Below are 21,384 nucleotides of genomic sequence, written 5' to 3'. Positions count from 1 at the left end.
GAACAGATATTTGTTTTCATGTTGCACCAGGGAAAGCTGTGCACCAAGTATCTTGAACAAATATCGGCAATCTCACATTCATTTCTGTGTTCTTCACCACAGTCATATGGATAAAGAAATACACTATATTTATGCATAATGGACTGCTATCCAGCCTTAAAATGTCACTTATAGAAGCATGGATAAAATTAGACAACATTATGGTATGTGAATTAAGCCTGGCACCAACACTGCATAGTTTCATATATGTTATTTTTAAAAGTGGAATTTATAGAAACAAATAAATAATGAGAGGTAGTTTCAAAACTTATTTTTTGAGATTAAACTGTAATTACATCACTTTCCCCCTCCCTTTGCTCTCTCCAAACACACACGCGCGTGTGCACACACACACACACCAAGATAAGTGTGTGTGTGTATATATATATATAATATATATATATATATATATTATATATATATATATCCCCTTCTCTCTCTTTCAAATTTATATCCTCTTTTTTATTAATTGTTATAACATACATCTCAAGATATGAATATAGATATATAGGTAAATACAATCTGTTCAGGCTGTATAGTGTTACTGAAGGGAAAGATGGCTTAAATGTGTAAGAAATGTTGAGGAAAGGATACAGAATTTTAAATAGAAGATGAGTCACTTTTGTAGATTTAATGTGTGGCAGGGACTAGATTTAATCATGATAATGCACCCTTGAAGTTTTCTGATAGAGTAGACTTTGAATATCTTGTTTTTTCTCCATGCACACCGCATATATATACATGCACAAAACATACACACATATACAAGATATACACACATACAACATATCCCCACACACAACATATACACACAACGTATCCCCAAAAACAGCATATATACACACACAACATGTATACACACACAACATATTTCCCCCCCACAACACACACACACCCACACCCACACACACACCAAGATAAGTTTTTCATTTATCATTCATTAACCATTCTTAAAAAAATTGTTCAGTATTTATTTCAATACTATGGTGCGGGCAGACCCAGTTGGGGGGGTCCCACACTTGGTGAGGACCAGGGAACCAGTAACAGGAGGGCAAGGAGTCAGCAAGTGACAAACAGACACGAACACAAGAGGGTGCTGAATCTGAGTGTAATTCATAAGTGCAAGCATCAGACCTTTAAACAGAAAAAAAGGAAGTTAACCATCATACAATAGCCAAGATCAGTCGGGCCACACATGGCCAGTTTCAACATCAGACAGAAAATAACTTTTCATGAGACCCATCAGGAGTCAGACGGTGATTTCACAAAGATGCTATCAGTATTGTCTGAGGTCAGTGTATTCTTAGACTTTGGTGTCTCACAACCCATTGCCTAACAAACCAACATCCAGCCTTTGAATATTGTCCTTAATGCTTTGTTATTATAGCCTTAAAAGAAGGTACCAGGGTGATTTTGCTCCAGCGACCCTCTCTAGCCAATTCAAAGTTTAATAAAGAACTTCTGGCTCCATTATCCTCTACCCATCTACTGCCTTGTCCATCATGCGCTCCTGCATATGGTAATGAGACAGCTGCTTCGTTAAAACCTTTTCTAAACTTTTCTAAACTCGCCAACACTATTTCTTATTGCTGTAATTCATTAAACACATCGCCTACCTATATAATTAATCTAATTCTTTATTTCAAAGGTCAAAGTAAAAACACCTTGCTGTGAATTTACTAAAGCCTCTTATGTGGCCAAATCTGGAGAGTCCAACCTGACAGACCCTTCCATCATACCCTGTCCTCCAAACTGAATATTTCCAGGAAAATATTAGTAATGCAAAAGCTATGGCACAGAACACCCCCCCCCCCCGGCAATAGCAAGAGCAAATCTGGAACACATCCTTTTCAGGGGCTGCCAGGGCTCTCCAGGAGACAGGCTTCCTTTGAAGCACTCGCCTCAGGAGTCAGCATCCAAGATTTTACTCCTGTCACACTGACTTCACTGGAGGTGCGGTGGCAATACTACTTACTAGAACTTTTCATTTTTATTAATTTTTCTAATGAAACTTCATTGTTTTTTCTATATGTAGCAAAAATATATTACCTTATGTTATTTCTGTTACTAAACATTGTCACATAATTTGTTTTACATTGTACATCTTATAGCCTGAAGATATGATTTTAGAGACACATTTTTGCTGTAGATACAGTTTTACTTAATATTTTGTCATGGGCTGGTTCTTTTTTGTCAGCTTAACTTGAGCCATCTGGGAAAAAGAAGACTCAAATGGGAGGCTGCCTCCATCAGATGTGGCCATGTTTGTGGAAGAATTTCTTGACTGATGGGCCCAGCCCACTGTGGGAAGTGCCATTCTCAGTATTTGGCATGGGCTGCATAAGACAGGGAGGAGAGCAAGGCAATGGAAGTAAGCCAGTAATCTACATTTCTTCCCCCAGGATCCTGCCTTCAGCTCCTGCCCTGGATTCCCTTGAAGATGGACTGTAATATGTAAGCTGAATAAAATCCTTTTCTCCCCACGTTGTTTTCCAGTTGTGGCGTCTATTTCACAACAGAAAGCAAACTAACACACTGTTTACTAATGTCAACTTTAAATGCTGTGCCTTCAAATCCAGAAAATTAAAAAGTAATATGCAATACTGCACAATGGCACACTGATATAATGCTGATTTTTAGTGGCCTCCCTGATGATAGGTTCTTATTTGCTTATTTATTTCATAGTTACCATATAATTTGACTCACTGGCACCCCGCCCCCTTTTCAGAAGGCTCTTGCTGTACAGTATAGATCAGTCTCACAGTTCAGCTCCTCCCGTGACTGCTTAGATTGCAAGCACACACCATCATGGGTAGCCTATCATTTTTATATCTTAAAACATTTCTTTATGTTTCATATCTTTTCCACTTCTCTTTAGCTGGTGGGTAGGAAAGTGTGTGGGATTTTACGTGTCTATACTTTATAATTATCACTTTGAAGGATTTTAATACTGTTAAGTTGTTTTCGACGTTCCTTTTGGTGATGGTAAGGTTATATAACAAGCCCTCTGGTCTCCTTTTTAGCAAGGTGGATGTCTCATTATGCTCATCTCACTGCAAGGTCAGTACGAAACATATTTGCAGCCAGCTGCTTTTTCATGGACATTAAAAGGTTTAATTCACCTTGTTACTGGAAGGTATACAGGCTTTGAGGTAGATGTCTCTCTCTCTCTCTCTCTCTCTCTCTCTCTCTCTCTCTCTCTCTCTCTCTTTTTTTTTTTTTTTTTTGAGACAGGGTTTCTCTGTGTAGCCCTGGCTGTCCTGGCACTCACTCTGTAGACCAGGCTGGCCTCGAACTCAGAAATCCGCCTGCCTCTGCCTCCCAAGTGCTGGGATTAAAGGCGTGCGTCACCACCGCCCGGCGAGGTAGATGTCTCTTAGCGTTAAACAGATTCTTCCTCTTTTAGTCTAGTAAGTCATTTGCAAACTTTTAAAAAGTGCTTGGCATTGTGGATAACTGATACGGTGTCTTCCAACATTTAAGACAATTGCATTGTTTTTTCTTGCTGAAAACGTTTATTAACAACACAAGCTGAATTGCCATACTTTCCATTCTTGATTCAACCAGCAACTCCTGGAGTCATTGAGTCTTTTTCTCTTAAAACACTCCACCAGAGTTTTATGTAGATGATTAGGTTATTTTTGTTTTATTTTTAAAATTGGGGTGTGTGTGTATGTGTTTATGTGGTTGTTGTTACTTTCATTTATAGTGGTATATAGAGATGAATTGTAGAACTTTATGCTTGTTTTCTTTTTGTTTGTTTGTTTGGCTGCAATTATCTATGCCAATTGTTTTGTTTGAAGTAGCCTAGACAGTCTTCTATACTTGAGTTGTGTGGAATAGTTATGACTACTTTTAATATTATGTTATAAAAATACCTTGACAATTCACAGGCACTTTCTGACAGATTTAGAGCTGCAACAGTAGGACTTACTTGAACAGAAGCAGCAGGGATTAATCTGTTTTCATTATGAGGCCCCTGGTAGAAGCTTGCCCACCCCTACCTTAAAAGATCAAGTATGGCAGCAATGTGTGGGGAAAGCCAGTGGTCTTTATGTTCTTACCTCTTCTTCCCCTCTCCCAGCTGAGCCAACTTTTCATTAATTCTTTTCAAAATTGATTAATTTATATTTGATTTATTAATTTTGTATTGAGGCTTAATGCATTGTAATTACAGGCTTAATAATATAACCAAGGCTTATATTATAATTAGCCTTAATATTATATAACATATAAATATAATAATGTCTTAATATTATAATATATACTTACTATATACAAGGTTTAATAATTAGTAGTTAAGTTTTAGTCAGGGAAGAGTGTGAGGGTTGTTAGCCCAACTCCTTTGTTACTGTCTAAGATTATTATAGTACATTTTGTTTTGCCTTTACATTTTCACTTTGCTGGTTACTGAGGTGGGCTATATAGATAGAACCAAAATAAGGGCCTAACTAGAAAACCAGTTGACAAACATAACCATGATCTGAGTTTTGTTTCATACAGTTGACTCTCCATATCAGTGACCTTGCAGGTACTCATCTGACACATGTCACATTCAATGAACCCCATAAGAACATAAAGTAGGAGTAAACTCTATGAATAGAAAATCCCAATCCCTTCCTAGAGTTCTTTGTAGTCTTTTCACCTTAACTCATGAATGAGTTCTTTTCCATTCATAACTGTCCATTATTGAGGAACTTTCTTGTAACATTTCTTGCCTACTCACCCTGAGTAGGGCTCCAGTTACATGCAACAAACACACAAACAAACAAAAACAATTTCATCTGAGCCCAGCTTGATGAGTGGTTAGAGGACCATGAGTGAAGGGCTATTTAGAACTGGCTCACAGGAAATTATCAGCCAAACCTGAGTATTGACCTCTGAGAAGCTGCATAGATGGAGTTCTTAGCTACAGTCAGCTGTCTAACTCTAACACCTCTGAAACCACATAGAAGAGAAGCAGGATTACATTGTCTGATGTGGGAGTGTGTGGGAAGGAGAGAACAAGTGGCTGGAGTCTCAGGTGAGGGTCTGGTAACCATCTCAACCTTTTTTCTACAGGGAATGTTAGTAAGCCAATTCTTGTGAGTATTTAATTCAAGTAATCACAACTGTTTTGATGAGAAGAAGGTAACAATTATATCTATCTCAGAGGGCAGAATTCCACAAACCCATAAGAAGTGCTAGCTAAACACCCCATGATGGGACTCTCTGTTGGGAAGTTTAAACTCATTGAGGGTCTTCCTTTGCTTGATAATAAATTTCCTCTTGATTCCTTTTGTTTCTGAATTCTTTCTTTGAAAAGAGAAGAACCTGGAATAAATAGTGAATATAGTTCTCAATCTGGTCTGTTTTAGAGATGTCCTTAATTCTTAATATTCACAGTCACTACTCAGTCAAGCTTCTTTTGATTGAGTAGCTAGTGTTTTGAACACTGTGTATATTCACCTTCCCAGGTTCTACTTCTCTTATTTTTGAGATAGCAATACATTTTAGAACATAAAAGTGTTATAGAGCAACAAATATTGTTAATGTAGAATCCTAATTTTTTTATATTATTCTTCCCAGTTTCTTTATATGTCCAAGGTAGTGTCAGTGGGGTGAGTGGTTTCCAAAGGATGGTTACATCCTAATTCTCAAAACCTATGACTCTTGACTATGAAAGAAAAGAGGGCCTGTACTTGGGGTGGAGACTTAGATCTTGAGACTGGAAAATGATCCTGAATTATTCATGTGTTCCCAATATAGTCAAATAAATCCTTAAAAATGGAAACACTTTCTAGTCTCTGCTGTCATCAGTGGAAGAAGTCAAAGGGAATGAAGTGTTCTAAGGATGATCAACTGTTGGCTTTGAAGATGAGCAGGGGATTCTAGTGACAGACTCTAAGATGATTGTGTTGCTTGAGTTACAAAGGTCTTAAGTTACATGGTGATTTGTTACAGCAGCGATAGGTAAGTCATAGACAGACTAGAACAATCGATTTCTATCCTTTAAAAAATCTTAACATAGCCTCTCTGTTCTCCCAGCAGAGCCAATCCCTCCGGTTTATCCATAGAGCTGCAACAGAAAAGAAAATCAGCTGTAGGCTTGCACCCCCATCCATGCTTCTTGGGGATCCCACAGGCTGACCACTTCTGACCTCCACCAGAATCCAGCAATTCTACTACAAGAGGTCCTGAATATTCCAATATAGTGGAAACATACACACACACACACACACACACACACACACACACACACACACACACCTCTATGAAATAATAGAGACATTTAAAGAGGAAATGAATAAATCACTTCGAGAAATCCAGGAAAACACAAACATTTGGAGAAAATGAGTAAATCACTTAAAGAACACCAGAAAAAAAAAACTGTTCAAAGAAATGAATAAAACAGTACAAGACCTGAAAGTGAAAAGTACAAGCAATAGAGGAAACACAAACTAAGGAAATTCTGCAATTGAAACATTTAGAAATGCAAACAGGAAGTACAGACGCAAACTTCACCAACAAAATCCTAGAGTAGAAGAGAGAATTTCCAGCATCGAAGATAAAATAGGTAAAATGGATACATAGGTCAAGGAAAATGTTAAGTCTAAAAATTTCCTGACCAAAAAAAATCCAAGAAATCTGGGACACTATGAAAAGCCAAACATAGGAAGAGTAGGAATAAAGGAAGTAGAAGAATCCCAGCTCAAAGGCTCAGAAAATATTTTCAACAAAATTATGGAAGAAAAATTTCCTAAGCTAAAGAAGGAGGTGTCTATAAAGGTACAAGACACATACAAACACCAAATTTATTTGTCCAGAAAGGAAAGTCCTGTAAATTTTGCTTTTATTTCCTCAGATGAAGAGGTGAGATGAGAGCCATACCCAAACTGTAAATACATGACTTAGGCTGAGGCCAGAATGTTACTTTCTTTGTTCTATCCCAAGACCTAGGCCTGGAAGCTTCTAGTCTCCCCATACATCTAATCTTCCAAGATGACTGATTCATTCCAGCTTCTCTTCACTTCTGGATTGCTCTGCTTGGCCTCATAATGACTTTGGCAATATGTTTTAATCTCCTGGCTCCTTCCCATTCTTTGTATTGTTCTGTCTTCACCCTGTATCTAACTTGTTCTCTTCAATCTATGTCTGTAAAATTGCCACACACATACCACATTCTTTACACACAAACTTTTCTCTTTCTCTTGCTCTTACGTGGCCTCACTTTCTTGTGTTGTTCTTGTGTGAGTTGAATGTATTCTATCTTTGACTCTTTCAGTCAAATCTTTCTCTAATTCATTACTTTGTCTGCTCCTCAATTAGACATTACTGCCTCTTTCTACAAACTAACCTTAGCTTCATTGTTGGGGATTAAAGGTTGTGTTTGTATTTCATCCAGATCATACTATTATCTAGTGCACACCTGCATTCTGGTAAGATCACATAGACCTAGAAGGTTTTCGGATGTGATCTTTTGCCAGAGCCATGTTGCTGGATTAAAATTTTTCTACAAAGTTCCCTTGCCACATAGTAATCAAAACACTAAACATACAGAACAAAGAAAAAATATTAAAAGCTACAAGGGAAAAAGAAAAGGTAATATATAAAGGTAGGGCTATTAGAATTATACCCAGCATCTCGATGGAGACTCTAAAAGACAGAAGGGCTTTGACAGATGTACTATCAACTTTTAGTGACTATAGATGCCAGGACAGACTACTTACTCTTCCTAGCAAAACTTTCAATCACCATAGATGGACAAAGTAAGATATTCCATGATAAAGTCAAAAGTTGAATGGTGTCTATCTACAAAGCCAGCCCTATAAAAGGTTTTAGAAGGAAAGTTGAAACTAAGGATGCTAGCTACACCCATGAAAAGATGGGAAGTAAATGATCTCACACCAGCAAAACCAAAAGAAGGGACACACACACACACACACACACACACACAGAGACACGCACACACCACCACCACCACCAACAACAACAATATAACAAGAATCAACAATTACTGGTCACTGATATCTCTCAATGTCAATGGTTTCAATTCCCCCTTTAAAAACCACAGATTAATAGAATGGGTGCAAAACCAGAATTCATCCTTCAGCTGCAATCAAAAAACACACCTTAATATCAAGGATACACATTGCTTTAGGGTAAGGGGTTGGAAAAAGCTATTCCAGGAAAATGGACCTAAGAAGCAATTTGGTGTAGCCACTTTCATATCTAACAAAAGACTTCAACCCCAAATTAATCAAAAGAGGTAAGAAAGGATACTTCATACACAACAAAGAAAAAACTCCACAATGATAATGTCTCAATTCTTAACATCTATGCACCAAACACAAAAAGTACTCATTTTGTAAAAGAAAACACTACTATAACTTAAATCATATATTGGTCCTCACACGCTTCAATGCCTGCCTCAAGACAAAAAATAAACAAAGAAAAAATGGCGCTAACAGACATTATAAACTACATGGATCTGTTAGGATCACTACAGAACATTTTGCCAAACACAAAAGAATATTTTTTCTTTTCAGAACCCTATGGAACCTTCTCCAAAATTGACCACGTAATTGGTTGCAAAGCAAGCCTCAACAGATACAAGAAAACTGAAATAATCCCCTGTATCCTATCAGACCACCATGGGTTAAAGCTGGACATCAAAAACAGCAGAAAGCATACAAAACCAATACAGCAGAAAGCATACAAAACCATGGAAATTGAATAACTCCCTACTGAATGACTGGGGCTCAAGGGCTTCAAGGCAGAAATAAAGAAAGAAATTGAAGACTTTCTAGAATTCAATGAAAATGAATGCAGAAAATACCAGACTCATGGGACATAGTCAAAGCATTGTTAAGAGAAAAGTTCATATTACTAAATGCCTTCATGAAAAAATTAAAGGTATCTCATATGAGAAACTTAATAACATATCTAAAGGCTCTAGAACAAAAACAAGTAAGCATACCTAAGAGGACTAGATGACAGGAAATAGGTAAACTGAGGGTTGATATCAATAAAATAGAAACAAAAAGAATACCAGAAAGAATCAATGAAACAAAAAGTTAGCACTTTGAGAAAGTCAACAAGATAAATAAATCTTTATCTAAATTAACTAAAGGATATAGTAAGACTATCCAAATTAAGAAAATCAGAAATTTAAAGGGAAATATAATGACAGACATGAAGGGAATCCAGAGAATCACAAAGACATACTTTAAAAACTTGTAATCCACCAAATTGAAAAATCTAAAAATGGTGATAGTTTTCTTGATGTATACTATTTGTGAAAGTTAAATCAAAATCAGATAAACAATTTAAATAGACCTCTAACCCTCAGTGAAATAGAAGCAGTTATTAAACATCTCCTGACCAAAAAACAAAGAAACAAATGAACAAACAAAACAAAAACATAAACACATGGTCAGATAGTTTTAGCATACCATTATACCAGACTTTCAAAGAAAAGTTAACACCCATACACCTCAAATTATTCCACAAAATATAAATAGACAGAACACTGCCATATTCATTTTATGAGGCCACACTTACCCTGAAACCAAAACTATATAAAGACTAAACAAAAGAAAAAGAATTACATACCAGTTTCTCTTATGAACATATGTGCATCAATACTCAATACAATGCTTGCAAATAGAATCTAAGAACACAATAAAAAGATCATCCACCATGATCAAGTTAGCGTCATTTCAGAGATACAGTGATTGTTTAATATAAAAAAGTCAAGAAACACAGTCCACCTAAACATTCCCAACATAATAATGACAGTTTGCAGCAAGTCTATAACCAACATAAAATTAAGTGGAGAGAAATTCAAAGCAAGTATACTATAATAAGGATCAAGACAAGGCTTGATACTCTCTCCATATTATTTAATATAGTACTTGAAGTTCTAGCTAGAACACTGAGACAACTGAAAGAGATATAAATTTGAAAGGAAAAATTCAAAGTATCATTATTTGCAGCTGATATTATAATGTACATATGTAACCCTAAAATTCTACAAGAGAACTTCTACAGATGATAAATACCTTAATCAAAGTCACTAAATACAAGGTTAAGTAAAAAAAAAAATAATCAGCAGCCCTCTTATACACAAATGACAAACAGGCTGAGAAAGAAATCAGGAACAAAGACCTTTGCAGTAATGTAAAATATCTTGGTATAACTCCAATAATCAAGCAAGTATAAAACTTGTATGAAAAAAACTTCAAGTATTTTAATAAAGAAATTGAAGAAGATACCAGAAGATGGAAATGTCTCCCATGATTATGGACTGATAGAATTAACATAGTAATAGTGGCCATTCTACCAAAAGCAATCTATAGATTCAACACAATTCCCAACAAAATCTCAACACAATTTTTTACAGATCTTCAAAGGAGAATTCTAAACTTCATATGGAAAAACATAATTCCAGGATAGCTGAAACATCCTGAACAATAAAAGAACTGCTGCAGGTATCTCCATCCCGGATTTCAAGTTGTACTACAGAGTTATAGTAATAAAAACCACTCATGGTATTGAGATTAAAAGAGACAGGTTGATCAATAGAATTGAATTGAAGACCCAGATGTAAACATACACACCTATGGATACCTGATTTTTATATATATATAGAAGCCAGAAATACACACTGAGAAAAAAGACAACATCTCCAACAAATTGATTGTGTCAAACTGTATATCTGCATGTAGATGAATGCAAATAAATCCATATTTATTGTCTTGTACAAAACTCAAGCCCAAGTGGATCAAAGATCTCAGCATAAAACCAGACACACTGAATCTGCTAAAAGAAACCGTGGGAGATAACCTTGAACACATTAACACAGGAGACAACTTTCTTAGTACCTGATAATGCAAGCACTAAAAGCAACAATTAATAAATGAAACTTCATGAAACTGAAAAGCTTCTGTAAGGTAAAGGACACCATCAGCTGGACAAATTGGCAGCCTGCAGCGTGGGGAAAGACCTTCAGAAACCCCACATCTGACAGAGGTCTGATATCCAAAATATATAAAGAACTCAAGAAACTAGATATTAAAAACAACAACAACAACAACAAAACGGGGTACAGATCTAAGAATTTTCAACAGAGGATTTTCAAATGGCTGAGAAATACTTAAATGTTCTACATCTTTAGCCATCAAAATGACTTACAGGTTTCATCTTATACCTATCAGAATGTCTAAGATCAGTATTATAAGTGACACCTCATGCTGATGAGGACACTCCTTCATTGCTGTTGGAAGTCCAAACTTGTACAACCTCTATGGAAATCAATATGGTGTTCCTCAGAAAATTGGGAATAGTTCTACCTCAACCCATCTATACCATCCCTGGGCATGTAGCCAAAGGACACCACAAGGACACTTGCTCAACTATGTTAATAGTAGCTTTATTCATAAAACCAGAAATCGGGAAACAACTTAGATGTTCCTCAATAACATAAACGATAAAAAATAACGTGGTATGCTTACACAGTAGAGAATTAATCAGCTGTTTAAAAGATCATAAAATTTGCAGACAAATTGATGGAATTAGAAAAAAAATCATTTAGTGTTAGGTAGCCCAGTCCCAGAAAAAAACAAATATGGTATGCATTCATTGATAAGTGAATCTTAGCTGTAAAGTAAAAGACAGGTTACAGTCCAAAGACCCAGAGATGCTAAATAGCAAGGAGGGCTAAGGCGAAGAGAGTGTGAACGAGATCTCTCTGGCAAGCAGAAATTGATGTCAAAGATAGACTGGGAGCAGGTGGAGTTGGGAATAGCAGAGAATGAGGTAGGCAGGGAGATGGAATGGAGGGAGAATGCAGGGAGAGACAGCTGGAATTGTGGGAAAGTGTGCAAACCTAGTAAAGTGGAAGCTTTCTGGAATCTATGAGGGTGGACTTATGAGGATTACTAGTAATGGGAGATAAGAGGTCTAAACTGGCCATCTTTTGTAGCCAGGCAAGGTTCCCACTGGTAAGACTGTGTTGCATTCAGCTGAGTTGTTGGAGGAGACAGTCCCTTAGAGATAAGCAAGGGTGATACTCAGACAGTGGGTCTCTCCACAAATCAAGGACAACATCTATATAGCTCATTGGACATAAGAAATCAAGCTGGTGCTTGCAGGGAGCCTTTACTCCTTTTTCTAGTCTCTTTGGTATAGGAAGGTACTCTTCAGGCTACTAAAACAGAAACATGGACACCAACCCAGCCACAAAACCTTCGATGTACAATCTGTCCTGCATGCAAGACATGCTGGGGCAACGTGGCACAGAACTTGTGGGAGTGACCTATCAACGTCTGATTTAACTTGAGACCTACCTCATGAGAGGGAGCCCATGCCCTACAATGCCTGGTTGGTCAGAAACCGGAGACTGTATAGCCCAAAGAACTAGGGTAGAACCAAACTGGAGTGGCTGCTTTGTCTGGTGCATCTGACCTCCCCATCCCCCCACCCTACTCCCACCCAACAGTCTTGTTGACTCTTCCCTGCTCTTGGGCCTCTATTCCTCCTGTTGGGTTGCCTTGACCAGCTTCAGTGTGAGGGCTTCGGTCTTGTCTTATTGTGTCTTGTTTTGCCATGTTTGGTTCTTGTCTGTTGGAGGCCTATTCTGTTTTTGAAAGGTGATGATGGATGAGGAGAAGAGGGAATTTTGGGGAGGGGAGCTGGGAGGAATAGAGGGAGTGGAAAGTATGGTAAGGATATATTACATGAGAGAAGAATGTATTTTCAACTGGAAACACAAGACCTGCTGAAAGTTACCAGTTCAATATTTCCTAGTACTCAAGATCGCTCCTGAGAAGACTGTTGCCACACTGCGTTGTTGTGATGTTTCTGTATTTTGAGTGTGGTTAATTTGGGGAATGATTAGACTCAATTGGTTTATAACCTAGAATAACTTTAAAAACTATTAACTCTCTTTATTTCTTGGCAGCACTATATTTTTTTTCTCATTGATTGCAGAATACTGTTTGCACAAACTCTACTTTCCAAATGTTAGAGGAGTGATCTATGGTATGATTAAATTATTTTTATAAATAGACCTTAGAATATAAAATTCAAGTAACATGTATTCACTATATATAACTTACGATACTTTGCATAATTTAGCTAAATAAATCTTTTTATATCGTATTTTTAAAGTTACCTTCATCAAATGTCTAGTCAACTTGATCTCAAAAAGAGATGGTTATTTCCTTCGTAATAGCGACAATTTTGTAAGTTTTGTTCTGTACGTGCAATGTCCATCCTTTCTATATTTTGTGGAGATTTTCATCAAGCAAGTGTTGGCTGCCATTCTGTTTTCAGTGTGGATTATATTTTATTACTTTATTACTATATTCCCTATATTTTACATTTGAAATGTTTATATGTTTTCCGATCAGTATTTGGCTGCTTTCTTAAAATTTTTATAATACTTTTCATTTAACAAAAGAACATTCATCTATGGATTTTACTAGGGTGATTTTGGCTTTGCTGTCCAGTCTTAAGAGTTTATATCTTTTGCTAATGTTTTAGCAGACTCTGCTCATCAGTGGTCCTTAACCCGTAGTAGGACAATGGCATGCGTGTCTGCTTTCCTAAGTCAGTAGGATTCCCCCATGTGTCTAAGAATGGAGACAAGTTGTAAAATGTTTGTATGCTGAGAGAAAAATCTCGTGGACTAAGGAAAGTATCTGTGTTCTGTGTTAGTTGGTCATAGGATTATCTGTTTATTAATCTACTGAGTCACTTACATGATTCATTATTATATCTTATATATCCCATTTGACAATTGTGAAAGAAAAGCATTAGAAAAGGCGTTAGAAAAGATTGGGATATTGATGCCTGGATGGGCTCCCCTCATTCCTTTCTCATGAGTAGAGAGAATTGTTTTAGATGCAGTAACACCACTGTTTCTCCTCTCAGCGCCTCTGCACTGTCCTTCTCTTCTCTGAAACGCTTCCTTCTTCCTGCTTGTCTCCTTACTTCTGCATTAAATAGCTGCTTCAGCCTCTTTGAACACAGGATTTCTCTGTGACATTGGGGACACGGACCCTAAGTCACTGAGGAAGATTTCTTCTCTGTGATCTTTAATTTCTTTCCACGTTTGGTACCTAGAACCAGAATGAGTCTTTACAACTTTATTGAGTTTCATTCTGTCTCCAGAAAATCCTAAGATTTGTTGCTTTTTTGATAGTCCACCTCACAGCCTAGCAGTGCTGCTGCGCAGTTATTATTATTTTGTGTTTCATCTCCTTTCACTTTATTGCAAGACAAGGAAATGTGTGAGAAGCAGTTATATGAAAATTTAAAATTTCAAATCTGAAAAGAAATCTAAGGAGTATTAAGGTCCCTGCTGACAAATGCCCTTTGACCTATTTTGAGTAAACAAATCATAGTTACTACTACTTTGGTAGACATACATGTTGTATCAAGTTGGTTCTGATTAATGAGCAGTCTTGTTTCCTTGAGATACATCTACAAGTTAACAGAAAATCATGCTTTTCAAAGATTTTTATACTTACATTTTCCTGACCCTTACAGTTATTAAAAGATGTTTAAATGTATTCATAATAAGAGAAATGGCAATTAAAATTATAGCGAAGTTATTTTTTTCCTATCAACTTGGCAAAGGCCCAAGCATTTGATGCCTGTTGGAAAGGCTGTGAGAAAGAAGCCATTCTCCTGCATTGCTGGTGATAACCATGTAGAATAATATGGGATAAATTTGGCAGCAGCTAACAAAAGCATTTACCCTCTGACCCAGAAAGCTCGTTTCCAGGAATCTATCCCAAAACTACCTAGGAAAAATGTTAAAAGACATGCACAAGGCTGTTTACAAGAACACCATTTATCACACTCAGATCTGGAAAGTACTCAAATTCACACTACCTAAGGACTGATCAAACCTTTGTACATCCATCCAATGTGAATACACAATTACCAGAGGACTAACATTTTATATAAACATAGAAAATAATTTCTGGTATAGATTTTTAGAGAAAAGTGAAGATCAATTTGGAGAAAATTGTGAATGAAAGACCAAAATATTTAAAATAAATAATTCACATACTTTGTTTTAAGGATTTGAATTTGTAATGGAAATATTTTGCATATATACATACATACATAAATACATACATACATTCAAAATTTAAATGCAAGCAGTTAAAAACAAAATGAAAATGTAACAAATGATTCTAAATTTATGTTTAATTGGTAGCATGATCATTCAGAAAAGAATTATTATAGGGTTTTTTAAATTATAGTAAGCTTACTAAACTTTCTTAATGAATTATATTCTAGGACCAAAATAATAGGAGAAGAATATCAAATTGTCTCTGGTCCTCTACTCAGTGATCGTGCTCTGTAATTATTGCATGCTGTATAATAGAATAAAGCATATATATATAATTTTAAAAGTAAGATTGAAGATATATAGCTGTAAAATTAATGAGGTTGGGTAGCCTGAAATTCCACATTTGAGTTAGGGATCTCAGTATGATATGTTAATATATTTTTTCTTGAAACAGACATAAATACATTTCCTAAATTGTCTACTAAAAAAATTAAAAATAGTTAATAAACAGATGCTAGTGAAATTTGATGTTGCTTAAAGTATGGTCTGTAAGTACCATTTTCTAGTTAAACAGGCACATAGGCACACACACACACACACACACACACACACACACACACACACACACACTCAGATTAAGTTTAAATCTGAGGTAGGAAACATACTCAATAAAGTTGAAGCACCATTCCAAGCCCAGAACCAAGGGGTCTATACAAACTATAGTCAACAGGATTCCAGACCAAACCTGAAAAACATTTATATTCTAACAAGAATTACCATGAGAAGCTGGACTTGGGAAGTATGTTTAAAAATATAACATCTGATAGTAATTGATGATGAATAACTTCTGCCGTCTCTTTGGTGCTGAAAATCTAACAGCAGCATTACTGAGCCTTCCCTCTCTTTTCATGCTAGTTACTTTTGTGTGTGTGTGACTTAAATACCTAAGAGAACAACTTAAAGGTGAAAGGCATCCATGCTGGCTCGTGATTTCATCATTGCAGGGCAACATGCATTGGATCAAACATCACAGAACTGTGAGTATGGTGTGACTGCTCGCCTTGCTGCAGACAGGAAGCAAGACTATTGACAGGGACCTGTGACCAAGTATCCTCTTTAGTAATCTTTCTACAGTGACACAATTCCTTCTTAAGCCTCTGTCTGCTTTTCTCATCGATTTGCCCATTTTCTTTGTATTGGCTGTGAATGCATACACACACATACATACATACATACACATATATGGGGGTAGGAGGAGGGAAGCAGGGATGAATAGAGGGGAAGTAGGGAGGGAAGGAGAGAGAGAGAGAGAGAGAGAGAGAGAGAGAGAGAGAGAGAGAGAGAGAGAGAACTATACAATAACTATAAAAATCACTGAAACAGGAGGGACTTCAAAGTCTTAACACCTTACCAGTTTGCAAGAATCTGGAACAGAGAGACAGCAACAACCAGCAGAATCTAGACCTTGGAAAGCTCTAGAGTCTTTTTATTCATTGTTTTCATGTTTATTTATTGGTTGCATGTGACAGAGCACATGGGACAAATTTGGGAAATCAGTTCTTTCCTTCCACCATGTGGGTCGAGGGATCACACTCAGGCTTGGCAGTAAGCACCTTGACCCACTGAGCCCACCTCACCAAGGCTTTAAAAAATTGCTGGAATAAAAGAAAAAGAGATTTTAAAATCTGTTATAACTAATCTTGGGGCATGTTTAAAGAATCGAAAGCAAATCAACCTATGATTTTTAGTGCAATTTCATAGTGCTAGTGGAATAGAAAGGGTACAATTCAAGAAGAACAAAGATTGTCGTAAGTAAATTTTATAATAGGTCGAAGAGATTTATTATATTTAATAATAATACTTAATATAATTATATATATATGTAAAGATAAATAATACCTCAAAATTTTGGTGCTAGTGTTTGATGTTTCTTTTATGCAAATTCATATTTGAGATTTAAATGTTTCTTTTGTATCTTTTTTGCCTTTAATATTACATTTTTGCTTGCTTTGTATTTTTGCTATTGCCTGGGCAAAATATATTTAAAAAAAAAACATGATCACAAATCATTTGGACAAAAATATTTTGAAATGTATAATCCTTTAGTATCTATTTTCATCCTTTGCTCTTTTTTATGATAGCAAAGATGTATTAATATTCTATATGTGAGTACACAATGGCTGTTCACACACCACAGAAGACAGTATTGGGTCCCATTACAGCAAACACTATGTGGCTTCTGAAAATGGAACTCAGGACCTCTGGAAGAACAGCCAGTGCTCTTAACCACTGAGCCATCTCTCCAGTCCCAATACTGGGGGTTTATCCCTGGGTCTTGTGCATGCTAGGCAAGCTTTCTGCCAGAAACTAGCCCCCTAACCTTACCCTTCAGTTTTTATTTCTATTTTACATTGATGGTTCTTTCACAGCTATGTAATATTTTATATTTTCATTGACAATATACTTTTGAAATTCTGATTTAGGGAAACACGTACTCGGCCTTATTTAAATATAATATTTTATGTGACTATGAATCTATGTATACATACTTTATATACATCAACATTTCAAAAGGTGCGTTTGGTATGCCCTTTGACATTTTCATTGTGTAATCTTTCCTCCCACATTTAAATAAACGCACGTCTGAACTCCGTCTACTCTAAAGGATTTGGGGAAAACTTGTAGGTAAGCGATGAGGTGGGTTAGAAGCTCTGTTCCAAGGGTCAATGAGGTTCTCTGATGGCGATGCTGCAGGACCTTGGCCTTTGGACAGTGGGGCTGTTTGAAGTTCCGAGGTGTTATCCAATCAAAGCAGGAGTGCTCTGGGTCAGAGCAAGCGAAGAGAGTTCCTAAGGCGCTTTAGCACTGCCCCAGCTGCTTCCCCCAAAGAAATCAGCTCCGGGCTTTTGTTCTTGTGATTTCCTGCACCCTTTCTGTTTTACATCTCACTTACCTTTGATCTGACTCTTAATATCTGCTTTCTCCAGCTTTACTGGCCTTTTCGTACCCTTCTACAGCCAAATCCTCTACCATTGAGTGATACCCTCAAACCACTTTCTAAATTTTTGAATGATGTTTGCTTGACTTAATTCTTACTCTCTTCCTTCAATAAGATGATAAGATGAGAATCTATTTTTAATGTATCATTAGCTCTGTTCTCAAAGTTAGGATATATAAATGATCCTCAGTTTCATAAATTCCCTATATTGTTATTTTTAAAATTGGTGCTGTAGATAAAATAAGAACTACATTTATGAGATATTTTATCCTTAATGCAAAACTAGGCAAATGCATTTACATTTTCAAGTGTTGGATTTGCAAAACATTCATTATGTTTTTTACTAGTACATAGTTAATTGTCAAATGTGTTTCATCCTAGCAATGAATATCAGACTTATGTCCTCACCTCATTCTCAAACACACCAGTCTGTACTTACTTATAATTTAAAAAAAAAAAAAAAAAACAACAAAATGGCATGTGGCTTCATCACTAGAAGATGAAGACTCTTGCATTGTCTGCTTTGTTCCCAAGCATTGTTGACTCCCCATTGTCATCATCCTTGTCTTCTTAGGAGCCCATTTCCTCCTTCACAGCATCTCTGTCCTTTTCGCACATCTTACCATGTTTTGCATGTGCTCATCATTACTATTTAGAGCTCATGTTCCAGTGTGTGAGTCCCAACACACTTTGTTCCACTTGTTTAAAGTCTCCTGAAATCAGGAGTCTCATGATAAGGGGAGTTTGCAACCGAGGTAAGTGCAGCCCCTGATCATCTTGTTGAAATACATTGGGTGAGGTTTCACAGCTATATACTCCACGGTATTTTGACTTACATGCTGGAAGATGAGTTCATGTGTATTCTCCAGTGTTTTTGATTATGGAGTCTGTCTTGCCTGCAACAGAACATCACCACTGTGGGCCTAGTTCTAGATTTTAAACCAATATAAAGTCTTGCATTTCTTCCTTATTTCATTTTTAGTTTTGATTACTCTCCTGATGACATAAAACAAATCGTCAAAGGCTTTGCATGTATGTGTGTAAAAAGTGCAAAATGGTTTCCGATACATCAACAACATTTTTCTTCAAGGTGCTACAACTGCTTGTCTACTTCTGGCATTGCAGAACAGCAGAGCCACTGTTGCTCTGGACCAGTCCATGCTACACTAAAGAGTCAGACAGGTCACCAGGATGCAGCTCAGAAAGTTCTCTCTCTCTCTCCAGTTTCTTCTTAGCTGCTGTGGGTTCCTCAATTTATAGATTTAAATTTTCAGATAAGAAATGTTTCAGAAGTAATTTAATCTGCTCTAAGTTCCCTGGTAGCAGCACTGTGAGTTCCTTGCCACCCACCGCAATGCTCTGAATTCTCGAATGAAACACACACACACACACAAACACACACACAGCCTTCTATTTTAATATGCCTTAAACCATGCAATGGCTGGGCACTTCCAAACCTCCATGAAGCTAACACACTCTCCCTTCCAATATTCCTGAGTTATTTCTTACTAAAACATATATTCCATCCTGGCCAATGCGAACCCAGGCCTACAGCCCTCCATGGCCATGATTGCCAACTCTTATATGTTGCCAGTTTCTCTTGCCTGCACTTCTTAGGCCTGATCTTTCTGCTTCCCTGGCATAGCAGTTCTCCTTCTTCCTTTCTCTCCTGTGTTCCTTGCCCAGGATCTTCAAGTCACAGTCGCACCTCTGTCTCCCAGTCCAGCTGGCAACTTTATTTACCAATTAGAGCTGACTGGGAGCAGGGGCCGGTGGTGTCATAGATGCAGATGTGCAAATTCCCATGTCATTTGGGAACCCAATTAACATAATATAAGCAATAAACTGAATCCACAACAAAGAGCATTAGTGTCTACTTTATTATTTAACTGTTTGTTTGGATTTCTTCTCATTGTGCATAATTTTTAATCTTGTATTTTTTTCTTAACCATTTTTACCTAATTGACATCACTTTATCCTCTTCTTCTGCATACAAGGAGCATTTATTTTGCATATTTATTCTGTATATGATGATTCAAAGTTTTTATAGTTTGACCTTGGCTCTTTTGGTGTCTCTAAGATTTGGCAGTTTTGAGGGTCAAAACTTTCTGTAGTTTTTTCTAACTAAAATCAGTCTTCAGTCTGACTTTATCAACTATTTTCTTGTGTGTATAATCCCATCGTGGTAGTGGTAGACTGTCCATGTACACACACACACACACACACACACACACACACACACACACAAACACACACACACACACACACACACACACACACACACACACACACACACACACAAATATATATGCTTCTTTAATTGGAAACATTTGTTCCCAGGAGGTTTTCTTTATAGATGATATGAAACTTCACGCATGGAAGATCCATATACCCTACCATTGACAAGAGTGTTCAAATATGCAGAGAAGAATGGCATGTTTGGTTCCAGAGTCCTGGAACAATGCTGGAAGGGAATTACAGTGCACTAATCTCACCAGCAGATCCTTTGTAGCCTCCATGCTCTGCTTTCCTGAAGATCAGCCCATACATTTATTCTGACATGCATTCTGCAGTCATTTGCTGCACCTAGATGAATGTCAAGAGAAGTGAAAATGGAAGACAAATATCTGTCCAGTGGGTCAGGAGGACAGGCGATGATTTTTGTAAATAGTAAAGCACTGAGTTATGGATGCTAAATAAGCCAATAGATATCTATATAATCTTAAAATGTATAAACTCATAAAATCAAGTCATATATTTTAGGCCCACTGTAATTTAAAAAAAAAACATATATTGAGGAAATTCTTCATTATTGCAAATTGGAATATGTTTTGTCTTTCATATTTTCTATGCTGGACTAAAAATATAGAAGTTTGATATCAATTAAACATTTAAGCGAGGCCTTTGCAGACACCTCTGTCGTCTGTTGCTGCTTGATGTGGCCATGATCAACCCTACTGTATTTTTGCTGATGGCAAGCCCGTGGGACGCATCTCCTTTGAGCTGCTTGTAGACAAAGTTCCAGAGACAGCAGAAAACTTTCGTACTCTGAGCTCTGGAGAGAAAGCATTTGGATATAAGCATTCCTTCTGTCACAGAATTATTCCAGGATTTATGTGCCAGGATGGTGACAACATGATGACTCTGGTGGCTGGTCCAATTTACAGAGAGAAATTTGAGGATGTCCATGGAAAATTCTGGAACTGCCAAGACTGCATGGCTGGAAGGCAAGCATGTACATGTAATCACTGGGAAGCTGAAAGAAGGCATGCGCACT

Source organism: Arvicanthis niloticus, chromosome 7 (assembly GCF_011762505.2).
Source record: "Arvicanthis niloticus isolate mArvNil1 chromosome 7, mArvNil1.pat.X, whole genome shotgun sequence".
Classification (NCBI taxonomy): domain Eukaryota; kingdom Metazoa; phylum Chordata; class Mammalia; order Rodentia; family Muridae; genus Arvicanthis; species Arvicanthis niloticus.
The sequence above is the reverse complement of the archived record's forward strand: the minus strand, read 5'-3'. Positions refer to the sequence as shown.